The following is a 19,579-nucleotide window of genomic DNA, read 5'->3' as shown; positions in this document are numbered from 1 at the left end:
ACCAATATCCACCCCGTGTTTGGATCAGTGCTGAGATTCCAGTGGCAGTTAAAACTAATTTATTCCAAGAAGTGGCAGATTTTTTTTTTTTTTTTAATTGCTCTCCATTTTAAAGGATTTTTTTTTTTTTTTTACATTTCATCTACCAATCTGTCATCATCATTTATTTTCGAATCTGAAAATCACAATCTACAGCTCCTATAAATTGGAGGAGATCGGAGTGAGACGATGAGTAGACGCAGGCAGATTGCCGTGATAAGACGCCGTCTCCCGCTCTGATGTCACTTAAACACACACATTACACATGGATACACATTTAATCACACAAGAGTTACAATGTAACTGATCGCCGCGTGTCATCACCATCAAACAAGCGCCTGCTTCTTGACCCGTCGCTATGTACATAGGTCGGAGTGGATTTTTTTTCTTCAGGCTTATGTTCTAGAAATCCAATAAAATGTTACCATTCTAAGCCAACAAAGGAAGAGATTTAATGGCCTGTTCTCTAAGGCCCGAGTCACACCTAGGCATTTTTAGTAATTTTTGCATTTTGCAGATTTGCACTACAGTCCATTTAACATGGTTTCCTATGGAACACGTTCTGTAGTGCAAATCTGCAAAATGTAAAAAGCACTAAAAATGCCTAGGTGTGAATCAGGCCTAAGAGAGCTTTCCGGCCCCCCAACACAACACCTGCTTGCCGTTTTCTACTGTGTTTTCATGGATAGTCCTTATAATCCTTGTAGTCTGTCTTTAAACTCTTCCCATACCGCATATAGTCAAATGACGGCCGCAGGGTGGCTCTCTCATCCGTCATATGACGTCCTCAGCTTCCAGGCCGCTAGGGGGGCGCGTGCCCTCTGCATCTCTAAGGGGCCAATGCGCGTGCCTGGTGGCCGCGATGTATGCCAGGGTCCCGCAATTGCCAGTCACAGAGCAGGGACGTGGATCTATCTGTCAGGGAAGAGGAGACCGATCGTGTGTTCCCTGTACAGAGGAACACCGATCAGTCACCTCCCCCAGTCAGTCCCCTCCCCGAACAGTTAGAATCACTTCCTAGGTAACACATTTAACCCCTTGATCGCCCCTAGTGTTAACCCTTTCCCTGCTAGTGACATTTATACAGTAATCAGTGCATTTTTATAGCACTGTTTGCTGTATAAATGTGAATGGTCCCAAAATAGTGTCAAAATTGTCCGATCTGTCTGCCACAATATCGCAGTCCTGCCAAAAATCGCTGATCACCGCCATTACTAGTAAAAAAAAAAAAAAAAAAATACCATAAATCTATCCCCTATTTTGTAGACGCTATAACTTTTGCAAAAACCAATCAATATACGCTTATTGCAATTTTGTTTTACCAAAAATATGTAGAAGAATACATATCGACCTAAACTGAATAAGAAATATGTGTTTTTTTTTTGTTTGTTTTTTTAAATTGGGACATTTATTATAGCAAAAATGTAAAAATATTGTGTTTTTTTCAAATTTGTCAGTCTTTTTTGTTTATAGCGCAAAAAATAAAAACCACAGGGGTGATCAAATACCACCAAAAGAAAGCTCTATTTGTGGGGAAAAAAAAGACGTCAATTTTGTTTGGGTGCAACATCACATGACCGCACTGGGCATGAAGGGGGTGAAAATGCCCGATATTGAAGTGGTTAAAATCCTACAAGCAGCATCTGTTGTTTCCCATAGGTGTACTGGATGTAAAGCACATGTACAAGTGGTTTGATGCTCACAGCTGCAAGTAAATCATTCCCTCTGTCTTGTTCACAAAATGAAAACTAAAACACAAGACAAACCTCCAATACACTCAAAACGCAAAACGACATATTTTAAAAAAAAAGAGTAAATTCGTGTTTAAGGCTGGGTTCACACTGCTGCGGGGGGAGATCCGGATGTGATTCGCACAGCAAATCACATCCGATCTCCGTAGCACTGCGAGTTCAGCCATACAGATAGTATGGCTGAACTCGCAGCTGTCCCGCAGCAAACTCGCACAGGACCCTTTTTTGGGTCCGCAACGGAATCGGATCGCATGGGGGTTCACACCATGCGATCCGATTCCTGTGCGAGTCGGCAGATCGCACTGCGATATGCCGACGGATCTGGGGGTGTCATTAACATAACATTGACACCCCCAGCCGTCCGCATAGGGCAGTGTGAACTGCCGGCGGGAGGTATGCGATGCGGGAAAACGCCGCGGATTCGCAATAGTGTGAACCTAGCCTAAAAATTCATATATTATAAGCTTGGAAAAGTCAAAAGAAACGAATTAAAGTATTACTAAACCCGGGACCCTGCATTCACTATATCTGATCTCCCACAGTACACAGAACATGGAAATCCAATTATTTTAGTAAATATAAACTGCTAAATAGCTTTTCTCATCAGCAGTATATAGCAGTCTTGTGACTTCTATCAGTGCCTGGTTAAAGCTTGTAGGAGGAGTTTTCATTCTCCTCTGATTGTCCTATGAGGCTGCAGGATCCCTGTCCCTCAGTTTGGACAGTGCTGATTGACACTTTAAGCTTATAAACCAGGATTCTCCAAACTTTCCAAACAAAGGACAAGTTTACTGTACTTTAGGCTTCAGGGGGCCTTGACTGTGGTCAATGGGAGTAGAAAATGTCCTAGTGTGGGAGAAAACAATACCTCATCATTGGTGTCAGTGGGATGAATTATTCCCAATTGTTGGTGTCAGTGGGAGGAATAGTACCCCATTATTGGTGTCAATGGATGGAATAGTGAATGGAATAATGCCCCATTGTTGGTGTCAGTGGCTGTAATTATGACCCATTGTTGGTGTCAGTTGGAGGATCAGTTCCTTGTTTTGTTGGTGTAAGTAATAGTAATTATGGACAGTCCTTGGTTTCAGTAGTGAGAATAGTTCCCTGTATAAGTGGGAGGAACAGTTCTTCATATAAATGGGGAAAAATTACTCCAAGGGTCGGATAAAGGCAAGCCAAGGGCCGCTTCTGGCCCCTGGGCCTCAGCTTGGAGACCACTGTTATATAGTAAACTAACAAGAAGAACAGATTTATGCTTCACTACAAGTTATCCACTTGAGATACCTACCTCCTGTTGTCTGAATCTTTTCTCTGTCCAACATTTCGAAACCCTGATGAAGTGCTACGGAGTCCTGGAAATGTGTTGGATTTTTACACTAATAATTTTAATGGAGATTAGCTAGTTTCTTTTGATCCTGAGTTTAGTTTACTGTAAAGTACAGAAACATAAATGAAGCTTATCTTTGATAAAACTGACACTAAAAGAAACCAGCAAAACAAACAAATAAAACAAATTTCTGCTCTGCCATAAATTGTCTGCTTGAGATACCTTACCTCCTGGTGTCTGAATCTTTCCCTGTCCAGCATTCTGAAGCCTTGATGAAGCCCTGAAAAGTGTTGGATTTTTAAGTAGATACTGATAAATAAAGACGAGCAAACTTCTTTTCATTGGTTTTGGTTTGGCCATATTTTTTATTTTTGTGAACCTCCAAATTTTTGACCATGATTTTAGTTTATTGCAGGGGTCTGAATTTAGTTTATTGCAGGGGTCTCCAAACTTTCTAAACAATAGGTCTGATTACTGCTCTTTAGACCTCAGGGGGGTGGACTGTGGCCTGTGGGAGTAAAAAAGGGTATCAGTGAAAAAAATTGTGCCCCATTGATAGTGTCAGTGGGAAGAATAAAGTCCCATCTTTGGTATCGGTGGAGGAATAGTTCTTCATCATTGGTGTCAGTGGTGCCCCATCATTTGTGTCAGGGGGGGAATAATGCCTCATCATTTGTGTCAGCAGAGAAATAGTTCCTCATCAATAACATTAGTGGTAGGAATAGTGCCCCATCATTGGTCTCAGTGGGGGAATAGTACCACATCTTTGGTGTCAGTGGAAGGAATAGTACCCTAACATTGGCGTGAATGGTGGAATAGTGCTCTATCGTTTGTGTCAGTGGGAGAAATAGTGCCTCATTACTGGTGTCAGTGGGAGGAATGGTGCCTCATTACTGGTGTCAGTGGGTGGAATAGTGCCTCATTACTGGTTTCAGTGGGTGGAATAGTGCCTCATTACTGGTGTCAATGGGAGTAGATCCCCATCATTGGTGTCAGTGGGAGGACTAGTATCACATATTTAGTGTCAGTGGGAGGAATTGTGTCCTAAGGGTCAGATAAAGCCAAGCAAATGGCCATATTCGGCCTCTGGGCCACAGTTTGAAGACCACTGCTTTATTGCATTGTACAGAATTTTAATCGACGCTTATAATGAAGGTGCTGACATTATGAAACCAGCTAAGTCAACAAGTAGAATACACTTCTGCTCCACCGCAAATTGTCTACATACTTCCTTCCTGTTGTCTGGATCTTTCTCTGTTCAACATTCTGAAACCCTGATGAAGTACTGCAGAGTCTTTGAACAATGTTGTATATTTAAGTGGGTGCTGTTAATAAGCATTAGAAAATTTATTTTGGTCAGTTTTGGGCTCGGTCATACATTTGGTAATTTTATTTTTTTGGCCGACCAGCGAAATTCTGAACCTGAGTTTAGTTTACTGTAAATTACAGAAATGTACATAAATTAAACAAATCTAATAACTGAAGCTCTGACACTACACCAGTGACCATCGAACTACGGCCTTCGGGCTGGATGTTGCCCTTTGCTCTCATTTATCCAGCCCTTGAGAAACTGTTCTTGCCACTAATATGAGGTACCATTCCTCCCACTGACACCAAAGATGGGGCACTACTCCTCCCACTGACACCAAAGATGGGGCACTACTCCTCCCACTGACACCAAAGATGGGGCACTACTCCTCCTACTGACACCAAAGATGGGGCACTACTCCTCCCACTGACACCAATAGTGGGACACTACTCCTCCCACTGACACCAATAGTGGGACACTGTTCCTCCTCCTATTGACCACAGATACTATGCACTTTTTTCTACTCCCACTAACCATCAAGCCTGAACATTGTCAACTTGTTTGGATTCTGGGTCATTTTCTACTACAACTGGCCAAAGTCCAGCCCCCATAATGTCTAAAGAACAACTGGACCTTTGTTTAGAAATTTCGGAGACCCCTGGACTAAACCACCAAACAGAACATATTTTTGCTTTTCAATAAGGCTTTATGCACTGTTCAGACCCATTTATGACAGACTGAAAACCGTGGTGGCTGTACGTTGTACCTAGACTTACTCGCATTTAGGGCTATATGAGTTAAGGGGAATCATTTCTAATTTTAAGTCCCTGAATGCATACAGCCCTAAACGTGAATACTGCTTTGTACAGGACCCAGCTGCCACATTTTTAAGACTGTTAAAGGACAGATGGATACAGGGATTTGCCGATGACGATCCAAACTGCCCGTATCCATGAGGTCTAAATTGCCCTCTTGAGATACTTACCTGCTGTTGTCCAAGTCTTTCAAGGGTTCAATATTTTAAAGCCCTGATGCAGGGCATCAGAACCCCTCAAACGTGTTGGCTTTTTAAGCAGATCCTGTTAACTCCGATTGAAGGTCTAACTTTTTTTTTTTTTTCGCTCCCCTTCACCGTTTACAACCCCTAATGTTCTGACGTTGAAGTGCATAGTTCCTCTGACCAATCAATATTTATCCAGTTGATTAAAAACTCTTGAAAATCTACTTTTGCCTCTGCTTTACATACAGTAGACGTTGACAAATTTTAGTTTCCCAATTTCTGCAAAACTGTAAGTCCCAGCAGGCCACGGGGCTATGAGTTCCCCAAGCACAGCTGTCCACATTTTATAAGTAATTACCAGCTACATTTGGTACTGAGGAGGGTGTAACGAAATTCATCTTGCAGAACGCTGTCTCAGGAGACCACAAATTATTATGTATCTAATTATGGCTTGCTTCATATCTCACAACTTTCTGAGACGGGAAAGAGAACCAACTTTTAATGTCAATATTTTTAGGGAAACACGCCTCTTGTCCCCACAGAACCAGCTGCACCATCCATACCTCATGAGCCCAAGATACATCAACAGACATCTACAGCCATCACCAGCAGCAAAACACAGACATAAAAAAAAGTCTCCAATGCTAGCTGCCAAATAAGATATTCTCCTAAAGAGATAAAATGGACATTCCTATAAAAGTTTTCTAGTGGTTAGAGCAGGGGCCTACAAACTGCAGCCCAAGGGTTGGATTGGGCCCTTTGCTAGCCTTTATTCAGCCCTTGGGGCACTATTTCTCCCACTGACACCAATGATGGGGCACTATTTCTCCCACTGACACCAATGATGAGGCACTGTTTCTCCCACTGACACCATTGATGGGGCACTATTTCTCCCACTGACACCAATGATGAGGCACTGTTTCTCCCACTGACACCATTGATGGGGCACTATTTCTCCCACTCACACCAATGATGGGGCACTGTTTCTTCCACTGATAACAATGGTGGGGCACTACTCCTTGTCCCGCTGACCACCAACCATGAGAACATGTTTATTCTCACTGATGCTGGGCCCGGGACGTTTTCTACCCCTACTGGCCAAAATCCGGCCACCCTAAAGTCTGAAGGACCGTAAACTGGCCTTTTGTTTGAAAATATTGGAGACCGCTGGGTTAGAGGACAAGCCTAGAATTTTTTGGTTCCACAATGAGCGAGACAACTGTTTGCATAACAGAGACGGTCTAGGTCTATCAAGAGGCCGAGACCTTCACTGGAACAGTTTTAGGTGACAGGATGATGCCTGGTCACCGGAAAAAAATGCTTATGCAAAGTACAATGACTGCATGCAAGGCATCCAACCAGGCTTCATTCAATCTCCTAATTCACATGTGTTAAAAACAAGGCTTCAGGCCATTTCATGTGGCCCTCACTCTTCTCCTGCAGCTGCAGCAACCCCCTCATCTCTGCCCCCACCTTGTCTCAGCAGTCAGTAGCAGAGAGGAGGACAGAACTCCTCCACCAGATCCTGCGCTTTCCTGTGCAGCCACAAAGAGGCTCATCTCTGCCCCCGTCTCAGCAGTCGGCAGCAGAGAGGAGGACATAACTCCTCCTGCAGATCCTGCACCTCTCTGTGCAGGCAGAGCGCCCCCTCATCTCTGCCGCTCCTGGTCTCAGCATTCAGCAGACTCAAGGTCTCCTCTGGTCCTCATCCAGACCATGCACTTTACGATTCCCAGCAGCTTTTTCCTGGGAGCAGGACAAGGTAAGGGGGGTAGACTGTGATTGAAGAGAGTGTGGGGGATTCTTGAGACTTCTAAAGATGGGGGGGCTCTTGACATCCGATGTAGGGGCAGGTGGGGGGGGGGGGGTGGACATCTAGTCTGGCAGATACAACTGGCCATTTGAGGGCAACAATAATGCTGATGCAGCCCACAATGAAATTGAGTTTGACATCCCTGTCCTAACCGATCTTCCTTCGCTTAAAGGAAACACAATTTCTTTCAAGGGGTCACTGCACTTAGCAATTGGGGTTTGCACTTTACATTTTTGCTTGCTGTGTATTTCTACACTTTACTGGTAGGTCATTGCACTTTATACTTTTTTTTTCTTCAAACAAGATTTCCCAGTGCCTAAAGGAAAACCACAAATCATATCAGGTTCTTCAATAGGTGAGCCAACAACCATTTCTATAGTGTTGATGGTCCAGATCTACCAAGTGGCTGAGGCCATCAAGGGGACAGTTTTGGGTGACAAAATAATGCTTGGCAACCATAGAAGGATTTTTAGGTACAACAATGCAAAGTGCAAACGACTGCATGCAGAGTACTGCAATCTATAGCATCCAATCAGATCTCATCCGATCGCTTAACCAACAATAAAAGGCAATAAATACTAAAGGGCTACAAACTTTGCATATAGGATTTGCACTTTGTACTTTTTGCTTGCTGTGTATTCCTGCACTTTACCTTTACATCATCTCTTAACCTACAATAAAAGGAAGCTTTATGCTAAGGGGTCACTGTACTTTGCACTGTTTAAGACAACACCAATTCCTATACTTAAGATGGTCTAGATCTATCTAGAGCAGCCTTTCTCAACCTTTTCAACACAGAGGAACCCTTGAAATAGTTCTCCGGTCTCGGTGAACCCCTGCTAAAAATTAGAGATCTACAACTCATGATACATTCGTGTGATGGTCAGTGGGAAGAATGATCCTTACACTTGTGATCATTGGGAAAAATTATCCCCTTATAGATAGCTAAAAAGATCAATGGTGTTGGTGGGAACTTATCCGAGAGGCACAAATGGCCCAATGCTGAAGGAACCCCTAGCAACCTTTGGAGGAACCCTAGTTGAGAATCACTGATCTAGAGGTTGAGACAATCACTGGGACCGTTTTAGGTGATAGAATGTTGCTTGGTGACCTGTAATTTACCCATACCTCCCAACTTTTTGAGATGGGAATGAGGGACACCTATCAGCGAAAGTATGCAGGCATATGTGTATGTTGTATGTGTATGTGGTTGTAAGCGCGCCAGGACCCAACGGGGTAAAGGACTGTGCTATACTGCAGATGGCGGTAAAAAGCGCCCTGAGGCGATTCAGTTCGCATAGGTAGCGCTATACAGGTCACTCATTCATTCAGGACACACCCCTTGCCACTCCCCGTTAAAGGAGAATTTTACAAAAAAAAAAAAAAAAGAGTGGTTAAACTCACAACTGCTTTTTTTTTACCACTACTATTCCTTCATACTGGCTTTTAAAATTTACAAATGCCGCAATTTAGAAATCAGATGAAAGGTTTGAAAAGTGGGAAACACTTTTTGAAAGATAAAAGGTGCATTTTAAATAAAACTATATGGATCAGACCAAAATGAAGGACAAATGAGGGGGAATGAGGGACATAGGGACATTGCTCCAAATCAGGGACAGTCCCTCGAAATCAGGGACAGTTGGGAGCTATGGTTTATTAGATAAAGCAATTGAAAGTGCAAAGTCGGCATGCAAAGCACAGTAAGCCATAGCACCAATCAGACTTCACCAGTCTCTTAACGGATTTGCCTTCAATTAATTTATTGATTAAAGAAAAGGAAAGGAAACATGATTTTTTTGTTAAGAGGTCACTGCGCTGTGCACTCAGGATTTGCATTTTACATTTTGCAATGAGAGCATGCAATGAACAGCAATCCACAGCATAGAATCGGACTTCACCTGGTCTCTTAACCCTCAATAAAGGGCAAACCAATTTCTTAATAAGACGTTATTCCACTTTGAACATATGGTTTGTACTTAGCATTTCTGCCTTCTGCACATTCCTGCACTTTACCTGGAAGTCATGGCACTTTACCTCTAATATTACTATTATTAGTAGTATTATTAATAATAATAAACATTATGTTCTAGTGTTTAAAGGACAACCCCGGATCTTTTAGGTCCCTTCATTTGCGAGCCAATAACTATTTCTATAATAATGATCCAGGTGTATCCAGCAGGTGAGACCATTATGGGAACAGTTTTAAGTTACAAGGTGATGCCTGATGACCAGACAAGGCTTATTAGGTAACGCAATGCAAATTGCAATGACTGAATGCAAGGAACAGCAATCCATAGGCTCCAATCAGATCTCATCTTTTCGCTTAAATTACAGAAAAAAGGCAATACATACTAAAGGGCTATTGCACTTTGCGCATAGAATTTGTACTTTTGCTTTGCTGTGCATTTCTACACTTTACCTGGAAGCAGGGGCGTTGCTAGGTCTACAAAAGATCTGGGGCTAGAGCCCATAGCAGCGTAGTAGAGAAAGTCATACGCTTGGGTGGGCATGCACATGTATATAATATGCGTGTGTGTGTATGTGCGTGTATATATGTATATATATATATATATATATATATATATATATATATATATATATATATATATATATATATATCCCTAGAGAGCCCCCCCACTTACATCAGGCTCCCCAGAGAGCCCCCCCCTTACATCATGGTTCCCAGAGACCCCCCCTTACATCAGGGTCCCTAGAGAGCCCCCCTTACATCAGGGTCCCTAGAGAGCCCCCCTTACATCAGGGTCCCCAGAGAGCCCCACTTACATCAGGGTCCCTAGAGAGCCCCCCTTACATCAGGGTCCCTAGAGAGCCCCCCTTACATCAGGGTCTCCAGAGAGCCCCACTTACATCAGGGTCCCTAGAGAGCCCCCCTTACATCAGGCTCCCCAGAGAGCCCCACTTACATCAGGGTCTCCAGAGAGCCCCACTTACATCAGGGTCCCCAGAGAGCCCCCCTTACATCATGGTCCCCAGAGACCCCCCCCTTACATCAGGGTCCCTAGAGAGCCCCCCTTACATCAGGGTCCTCAGAGACCCCCCCCCTTACATCAGGGTCCCTAGAGAGCCCCCCTTACATCATGGTCCCCAGAGACCCCCCCTTACATCAGGGTCCCTAGAGAGCCCCCCTTACATCAGGGTCCCCAGAGAGCCCCCCTTACATCAGGGTCCCCAGAGAGCCCCCCTCCCCTTGGGGATCCCTGCAGAGACTCAGGTCTATGGGCCCCAGATTCGGGGCTATGGCCCTGAAAGCCACCCCCTAGCGACGCCACTGCCTGGAAGTCATGGTACTTTACACTGTTCTATCAATTCATCTGTTCTAGTGCCTAAAGGACAGCCCCAGATCTTTTCAGGCTCCTCAATGTGTGAGCCAACAGCCATTTCTATAATAATGATGATCCTGGTTTATCCAGAGGCCGAGATCATTACGGGGACAGTTTTACGTCACAGGATGATGCTTGGTGACCAGACAAGGCTTTTTAGGTAAAGTAATACAAAGTGCAATGACTTCAATGCAAAGAACAGCGATCCATAACCTCCAGTCAGACCCTTATCTCTTAACCTACAAAAAAAATGAATGAATACTAAAGGGCTATTGTACTTTGCACATAGGATTTGCACTTTCCACGTTTGCTTGCTGTGCATTTCTGCACTTTACCTGGAAGTCAAGGCACTTTACACTGTTCTATCAAACAATATTTTCTAGTGCCTAAGGGCCGGTTCACACAGCGAGGCGCGGCGAGGCGTCTCCGACTTACCTCGCCGCGACCTGCGGGGAGCTCAGCGGCGACTTGCAGAGGACTTCTGTATAGAAGTCAATGCAAGTCGCCCCCGAAGTCGCCCCGAAGTAGTACAGGAACCTTTTTTCTGAGTCGGAGCGACTCGAGTCGCTCCTCTCAGAACGGTTCCATAGTACAGAACGGGGGCGACTTGCGGGAGCGAGGCGAGGCGAGCCGTGTCGCCTCGCCTCGCCTCGCTGTGTGAACCGGCCCTAAAGGACAACCCCAGATCTTCCAGGTTCTTCAAATACGTGAGCCAACAGCCATTTCTATAATGATGATCCAGGTCTATCCAGGGGCTGAGACCATCATGGGAACAGTTTTAGTTATAAGGTGATGCTTGGTGACCAGACAAGACTTATTAAAAGCAATGCAAAGTGCAATGACTGCATGGAATGAACATCAATCCAAAGGCACCAATCAGGCCTCACCCATTCTCTAAACATGTCTACTATCAATTTAATTAAAAGAGAGGAAACATGATTTCTCGATAAGGGGTCACCGCACTGTGCATACAGGATTTGCAATTTACAGTTTGCAATGACTGCATGCAAATAAAATCCATCCAATCCATAACCCCCTATCAGACCTCAACCTTTCTCTTAACCTACTATAAAAAGAAATCTTATTTCTTACTAAGGGGTCATTGCACTTTGCACATGTGTTTGCACTCTGCACTTTTGCTTGCTGTGTATTCCTGTTCTTTATCTAGAATTAATGGCATGAAGAGACCATCATGGGGACAATTTTAAGTTAGAAGGTGATGCTTGGTGACCAGACAAGGCTTATTAGTTAAAGCAATGCAAAGTGCAATCACTGCATGCAAAGCACAGCAATCCATAGCCTCCAATCAGATCCCACCTGATCTCTTAACCTACAATAAAAGGCAATAAATACTAAAGGACTATTGCACTTTGCACATAGGATTTGCACTTTGCATGTTTGCTTGCTGTGCATTCCTGCACTTTACCTGGAAGTCATGGCACTTTACACTGTTCTATCAACTAATCTTTTCTAGTGCCTAAAGGACAACCCCGGATCTTTTCAGGTTCATCAATGTGTGAGCCGATTACTATATCTATAATAATGATGATCCTGAACTATTCAGAGACAGAGACCATCATAGGAAGAGTTTTAAGTCATAGGATGAGGCTTGGTGACCAGACAAGCCTTATTAGGTAAAGTAATACAAAGTGCAATGACTGCATGCAAAGAACAGCGACCCATAGCCTCCAATCAGACCTCGCCTGATCTCTTAACCTACAATAAAAGGCAATAAATACTAAAGGACTAGTGCACTATGCACATAGGATTTTCCCTTTGCACTTTTGCTTGTTGTGTATTCCTGCACTTTACCTGAAAGTCGTGGCACTTTACATTGTTCTATCAAACAAAATTTTCTAGTGCCTAAAGGACAACGCCAGATCTTTTCAGGTTCCTCAATGTGTGAGCCGATTACTATATCTATAATAATGTTGATTCTGATCTATTCAGAGGCAGAGACCATCATAGGTTTTAAGTCATAGGATGATGCTTGGTGACCAGACAAGGCTTATTATGTAAAGCAATGCAAATCATTGCAAAGTGCAATGACTCAATGCAAAGAACAGCAATCCACAGCCTCCAATCAGACCTCATTCAATCTCTTAACCTACAAAACAGGCAATATATACTAAAGGGCTATTGCACTTCACACATAGGATTTGCACTTTGCACGTTTGCTTGCTGTGAATTGCTGTACTTTGCCTAGGAGTCATGGAACTTTAGACTGTCCTATCAACTAATCTTTTCTAGTGCCTAATAGAAAGTCCCAGATCTTTTCAGGTTCCCCAATGTGCGAGCCAACAGCCATTTTTTATAATAATGATGATCCTGGTTTATCCAGAGGCCGAGATCATTATGGGGACAGTTTTATTTCACAGAATGATGCTTAGTGACCAGACAAGGCTTTTTAGGTAAAGCAATGCAAAGTGCAATGACTTCATGTAAAAAACAGCAATCCATAGCCTCCAATCAGACCTCATCCGATCTTTTAACATACAAAAAAAAGGAATAAATACTAAAGGGCTATTGCACTTTGCACATTTGCTTGCTGTGCATTGCTGCACTTTGCCTAGGAGTCATAGCACTTTACACTGTTCTATCAACTAATCTTTTCTAGTGCCTAATAGAAAGCCCCAGATCTTTTCAGGTTCCCCAATGTGCGAGCCAACAGCCATTTCTATAATAATGAGGATCCTGGTCTATACAGAGACCATCATGGGGACAGTTTTAGCTGACAGGATGATGCCTGTTGACTAGAGAAGACTTATTAGGTAAGTACAATGACTGCATACAAAGAAAAGCAATCTATAGCATCCAATCAAGCTTCATCTGATTTCTTAACTTCCAATAAAAGAAAATCCGATTTCTTGCCAAGGGGCTATTGCACTTTGCATATAGGGTTTGCACTTTATATTTTTGCAATGACTGCATGCAAATAACAGCAATCAGACCTCATCCGATCTTTTAATCTGCAATAAAAGGAAATCGGATTTCTTTCAAAGGGGCTATTGCACTTTGCACATAGCTTTTGCACTTTATATTTTTGCAATGACTGCATGCAAAGATCAGCAATCAGACCTCATCAGATCTTTTAACCTGCAATAAAAGGCAATCGGATTTTATTCCAAGGGGCTATTTCACTTTGCACATAGGGTGTGCACTTTATATTTTTGCAATGACTGCATGCAAAGATCAGCAATCAGACCTCATCCGATTCTTTTAAGCTATGATAAAAAGCAATCGGAATTCTTTCCAAGGGGCTATTGCACTTTGTACATAGCTTTTGCACTTTATATTTTTGCAATGACTGCATGCAAAGATCAGCAATCAGACCTCATCTGATTCTTTTAACCTATGATAAAAGGCAATCGGATTTCTTTCCAAGGGACTATTGCACTTTGCGCATAGCTTTTGCACTTTGCACTTAGGCTTGCTGTGCATTCCTGCACTTTCCCCCGTAAGTCATGGCACTTTGAAGTCTTCTCCCACCCCAGCTTTTGTCGTGCCATTGTTCTGGGAGCCCAGGAAATGCCCTTTCTCCGTACAACGGTCTACGACAAGCTTAATCCACACTGCAGGAGCCAAGTTTTGGTCCCCGAGCCCGCACGCCTCTTCCATGGGATGTGACGGTCCCGGCACGGCTTACCTACAAAGATGCTGCTTCTCGTCCTCCGTCCTCTCCTCCCGTTACATGTGCGAGGTGTATCTTTCCTTCTTTTTTTTCCTCTCTCTCTCTCCGGCTTTCCACTTCTTTATTGCGTTGCCAGGGTTATCCAACCACCCACCCCTCCTCTGCTGCTTGGAAGCTGCTGTAATGTTTGTACAGGCAAGATGTGATGCTGGGAACGGGCGCAATCTGGTCCCTTGTCTGCGTTCTTCTTTTGTTATTTTTTTGTGTTTTTTTTTGTTTTATAATTTGGGGCGGCTTATTTCCTTTACTTCAGCATCCGTCAGTCTTTTGTCTTCTTCTGTGGCCGGGTGGGTGTGTCGGATTTATTGGTCTTTGTGTGCTCTTCTAGTCTTTGCTGACTTCTTCCATCCACGTTGCCTCTTCTTCTTCTTCTCTCTCTCTCTGTGTCTCACTATTCTTGTGTCAGGGTGTGTCAAGCATCATGCTCATTAGAATTTTCTCACACTCCCCCCCATTTGTCGCTCCGGGTGTGCTACTGTGCGCAACCTACTTTTAACCCTCTATCAGCCTCCTTCTCCAAAAAAAGAGCCTGTCCCTTTTCTTTCTATTAAGGGGGGGGGGGGGGGGGGGGGTGTGGCCCCCTCCATGATGATCTTAGAAGGGCCAGCGTTGGCGGCCTAATAAAGTGTGAAGTAGGGAGCGCTGGTCTGTGTCTCACTTTTTCCGGCCGTTCACACCTATGCATGATTTACTTTGAATGGGGCTTTGGTCTCGTCATTCACACTTGTGCAATTTTATGCAGTAAGAGTTTTTCTACATTTTATCACAGGTATCAAGAAATTACTCAGCGCTTTACATACTGTGCATTCACACCAGTCCCTACCCCCCAAGGAGCCCCCTGTATTATGTCCACAGTCTCTGACCATCTCCTGTATTATGTCCTCAGTCTCTGACCATCTCCTGTATTATGTTCTCAGTCTCTGACCATCTCCTGTATTATGTCCTCAGTCTCTGACCATCTCCTGTATTATGTCTATTATGTCCTCAGTCTCTGACCATTTCCAGTATTATGTCTACAGTCTCTGACCATCTCCTGTATTATGTTATGTCCTCAGTCTCTGACCATCTCCTGTATTATGTCTATTATGTCCTCAGTCTCTGACTATCTCCTGTATTATGTATGTTACATCCTCAGTCTCTGACCATCTCCTGTATTATATCCTCAGTCACTGACTATCTCCTGTAATATGTCCTCAGTCTCTGACCATCTGCTGTATTATGTCCTCAGTCTCTGACCATCTCCTGTATTATGTCCTCAGTCTCTGACCATCTCCTGTATTATGTCCTCAGTCTCTGACCATCTCCTGTATTATGTCTATTATGTCTTCAGTCTCTGACCATCTCCTGTATTATGTTCTCAGTCTCTGACCATCTCCTGTATTATGTCCTCAGTCTCTGACCATCTCCTGTATTATGTCCTCAGTCTCTGACCATCTCCTGTATTATGTCATCAGTCTCTGACCATCTCCTGTATTATGTCTATTATGTTCTCAGTCTCTGACCATCTCCTGTATTATGTCTATTATGTCCTCAGTCTCTGACTATCTCCTGTATTATGTATGTTACATCCTCAGTCTCTGACCATCTCCTGTATTATATCCTCAGTCACTGACTATCTCCTGTAATATGTCCTCAGTCTGACCATCTGCTGTATTATGTCCTCAGTCTCTGACCATCTCCTGTATTATGTCCTCAGTCTCTGACCATCTCCTGTATTATGTCCTCAGTCTCTGACCATCTCCTGTATTATATTCTCAGTCTCTGACCATCCACTGTATCACGTCCACAGTCTCTGACCATCCCTTATTTTATGTTCACAGTCTCTGACTATCCCCTATATTATGTCCACAGACTCTAACCATCTTTTGTATCATGTCTGCAGTCTCTGACCATCCCTTGTATTATGTCCACCGACTCTGACCATCTTTTGTATCATATTTGCAGTCCCTGGCCATCTCTTGTATCGTGTCTGCAGTCTCTGACCCTCTCCTGTATCATGTCTGCAGTCTCTGCCCATCTCTGTATCATGTCTGCAGTCTCTGTCCATCTCTGTATCATGTCTGCAGTCTCTGTCCATCTCTTGTATCATGTCTGCAGTCCCTGACCAGCTCTTGTATCATGTCCACAGTCTCTGAAAATCTCTTGTATTACTTGTTCACTTGTAAATATATGAACTTATTGTTATTATTAATTTTATACTTGCATGTGTGCCATGAGTATATACTTTGTTACATGGAATAAATACATTGTTATCCAGTACATAGTGTCCTTGTTGCTTTCCTGCTGCATGCTTCATTCAAAGTCCCAACCTTTCTGTTTTTGCTAATCTCTTGTATTGTGTCCGCAGTCCCTGACCATCTCTTGTGCCATGTCCGCAGTCCCTGACCATCTCTTGTATTGTGTCCACAGTCTCTGACCATCTCTTGTGCCATGTCCGCAGTCCCTGACCATCTCTTGTATCGAGTATGCACTTTTTGACCATCTCCACTATCATATCCACAATCTCTGACCATCTCCTGTATCATATCCACAGCCTCTGACCATCTCCTGCACCCTGTCTGCAGTCTCTGACCATCTCCTGTATCATATCCACAGCCTCTGACCATCTCCTGCACCCTGTCTGCAGTCTCTGACCATCTCTTGTATCATGCCCATAGTCTCTGACTATTTCATGTTGTGTGTCTGCTATCTCCAAGACTGAATATTCACCTCATTTTACGTATGGCCCTTTGGTGATGTTGGGGGCCACACTTGAGTCCCCCAATAGCATGAAAGTTGACCACCACTAGTTTTCGACTGTAGGAGGAACCTGGAGTACCTGGATGAAACACTCGCAAGCACAGGGAGAACATGCAAAGTCCAAGCTGGTATTGCCCCACTTGGGATTGTGACTGGGGACCCTAGTCCTGCAAGGCAGAAATGCTAATCACTAAGCCACTGTCTGCGTTGCCCTTACCATTATTTTCTATGGGGCACCTTCACTCCTGTGCATTTCAATTCCATGTATCTTGAAAAAAGTAAAAGTGCTTTTTCTAGGATGACAATGAACATTTTTGCTCCATAGACTTCAATTAGAGTGCATGAAAAGGCATAAGTAAGAATCAATGAAAAAAATCACAAAATTGCATACACACCCTGCCTTAGCAAGCCTTTAAGTTGTTGTAATTCATAAAATATACTGTACCCATTGAAGTTACTGGCCTCAGGTGATAGAGATGAAACAAATCATCCTACATAAGTTGTACCCATTTATCTGCAGTCCTCTCTTCTTTACATCTGTTCAAAGTTGAAAATGTATAAAGCTTGTCTGAGCTGTCAACAAAAAAAGGGGGCGGAGAGCTGAAATTACATTTTTCAAAGCTCAGTGAGAGCTCTGACAGCTGATTGGAGGGAAGAGACACCCCCACCCCCCAGCACACAAGAACAGAGCTAAATCTGCTGGAGGTCCCCCCCCTGTCACCATTTTTCTCTTGGTGCCAGGAAAACTTGTCAGAAATGATTCATGCTGATTGCAGGGGAATGAAGCAGCAGACAGAAATTACGCTTAGTGCTCTGGATTGAGACTCTAGACTGAAACAAGTACACACTATAGAGGGATATGCTTTGTTCATGTTACATTTCTGAGGTTTACAACCCTTTCGTAGCCCGGGGCACCTACACATGAAAGCATTGATTGGGATACACGTGTTACATATCGGAGCGTACGCCGGAGTGAGAGCAATAATTCTAGCACAAGATCTCCTCTGTAACACTAAACTGATAACCTATAGGATGCTTTTGAAACATTAACTATATCTTTTATAGGGTACTAAAGTTTGTCCCCATTTTACGAATGCACACACATTCAAAGTTTGACATGTAGGGTATGTATTTACTCGGTGGCACTTCATCTTTTATATTTTACCAGAAATGTGGGTAGTTTATTGCATTTGTTTGCCCTGAAATTCCCTTTATTGTGTTTGTTACTGAAACGGGCATTTTCTAGCCCTCTGCTGTAATATCATGTGAAATAAAAAATTTGAACTACCAATATTGTATTCTCTAGGGTGTCTGCTTTCAGAAAATGTATAATGGTTGGGGGTTGTATGTCATTTTCAGGCCTAACATTATTTTGTATTCATGTGTGAAAAAACGGCTCTGGCAGTGAAAGGGGTAATGTATAAAAAAAAACATAACTACATGCTTTGTGCAATGGTGGGCCGTCATGCTGGAACAGGAAGGGGCCACATCCCCAAACTGTTCCCATCAAATTGTCCAAAATGTCTTGGTATGCTGACGCCTTAAGAGTTCCTTCACTGGAACTAAGGGGCCAAACCCAACCCCTGAAAAACAACCCCACACCATAACCCCCCCTCCACCAAATGATTTGGACCATTGCACAAAGCAAAGTCCATAAAGACATAGATGAGCAGGTTTGGAGTGGAGGAACTTGTCTGTCCTCAACACAACACCTTTGGGATGAATTAAAGTGTAGACTGTGAGCCAGGCCTTCTCGTCCAACATCAGTCCCTGACCTCACATATGCGCTTCTGGAAGAATGGTGAAACATTCCCATAGACACACTCCTAAACCTTGTGGACATCCTTCCCAGAAGAGGTGAAGCTGTTATAGCTGCAAAGTGTGGGCCAACCCAATATTGAACCCTACAGACTAAGACTGGGGTGCCAATAAAGTTCATGTGGGTGTAAAGGCAGGCGTCCCAATACTTTTGGTAATATAGTGTATATTAAAAAAAATACTACATGTACATTTTTTCCTGCAAATAATATGTTCATTTATTTTTTTTTTGTTTTGCAGAAGGTGGACTCAGCCTTTAAAAGAATCTGTCTGCCCCGAAAGTGACATTTCAATTTTCAGTAGACGCTTTCCAGAATTAGAGACAGCTGGAAAAAAATAAAAAGGAAAAAAGAATAGAAAAAACAGCCAACAGCACAAGAAGAGTAATAATGTTGCCGGTCGTATGACTCTGAACTCGGCTTTCTTGCAGACCTACACTGGCCAAAGAATGCTCAGCACCCAACACTTCTGGGTGTGTCATACGCCTGCATAGCCCTCATGTTTAGGCAGGATTGGACTATAGATAAGGGGTAGGGCAGCAGATCACTGCAGAAGACCTTCATGGACTTGGAAACTCTTCTGCTCTCTGAGCTTATTCAAAGGCAGTCCAAAGAAGTTTACATATACAGTATCTCACAAAAGTGAGTACACCCCTCACATTTTTGTAAATATTTTATTCTATCTTTTCATGTGACAACACTGAAGAAATGACACTTTGCTACAATGTAAAGTAGTGAGTGTACAGCTT

The 19,579-nt window shown here is 43.3% G+C and overlaps 1 protein-coding gene across 1 annotated transcript in view; it reads right to left on the bottom strand.

Annotated features, from left to right (window-relative positions):
* The window catches only part of LOC143924974 (cytoplasmic phosphatidylinositol transfer protein 1-like), a 131,616-nt gene extending 116,895 nt beyond the window's left edge, over window positions 1-14,721 (bottom strand). Inside the window, exon 1 of the mRNA XM_077449531.1 lies at window positions 14,230-14,721. The gene's annotated coding sequence lies outside the window, so the exon portion shown is untranslated. The remainder of the gene's footprint in view (window positions 1-14,229) is intronic.
* Between the last annotated feature and the right edge of the window lie 4,858 nt (window positions 14,722-19,579).

Source organism: Lithobates pipiens, unplaced genomic scaffold (genome assembly GCF_037356315.1).
Source record: "Lithobates pipiens isolate NorthernLeopardFrog02 unplaced genomic scaffold, aLitPip1_a1.2 Scaffold_22, whole genome shotgun sequence".
NCBI lineage: Eukaryota > Metazoa > Chordata > Amphibia > Anura > Ranidae > Lithobates > Lithobates pipiens.
The sequence above is the reverse complement of the archived record's forward strand: the minus strand, read 5'-3'. Positions and strand labels throughout refer to the sequence as shown.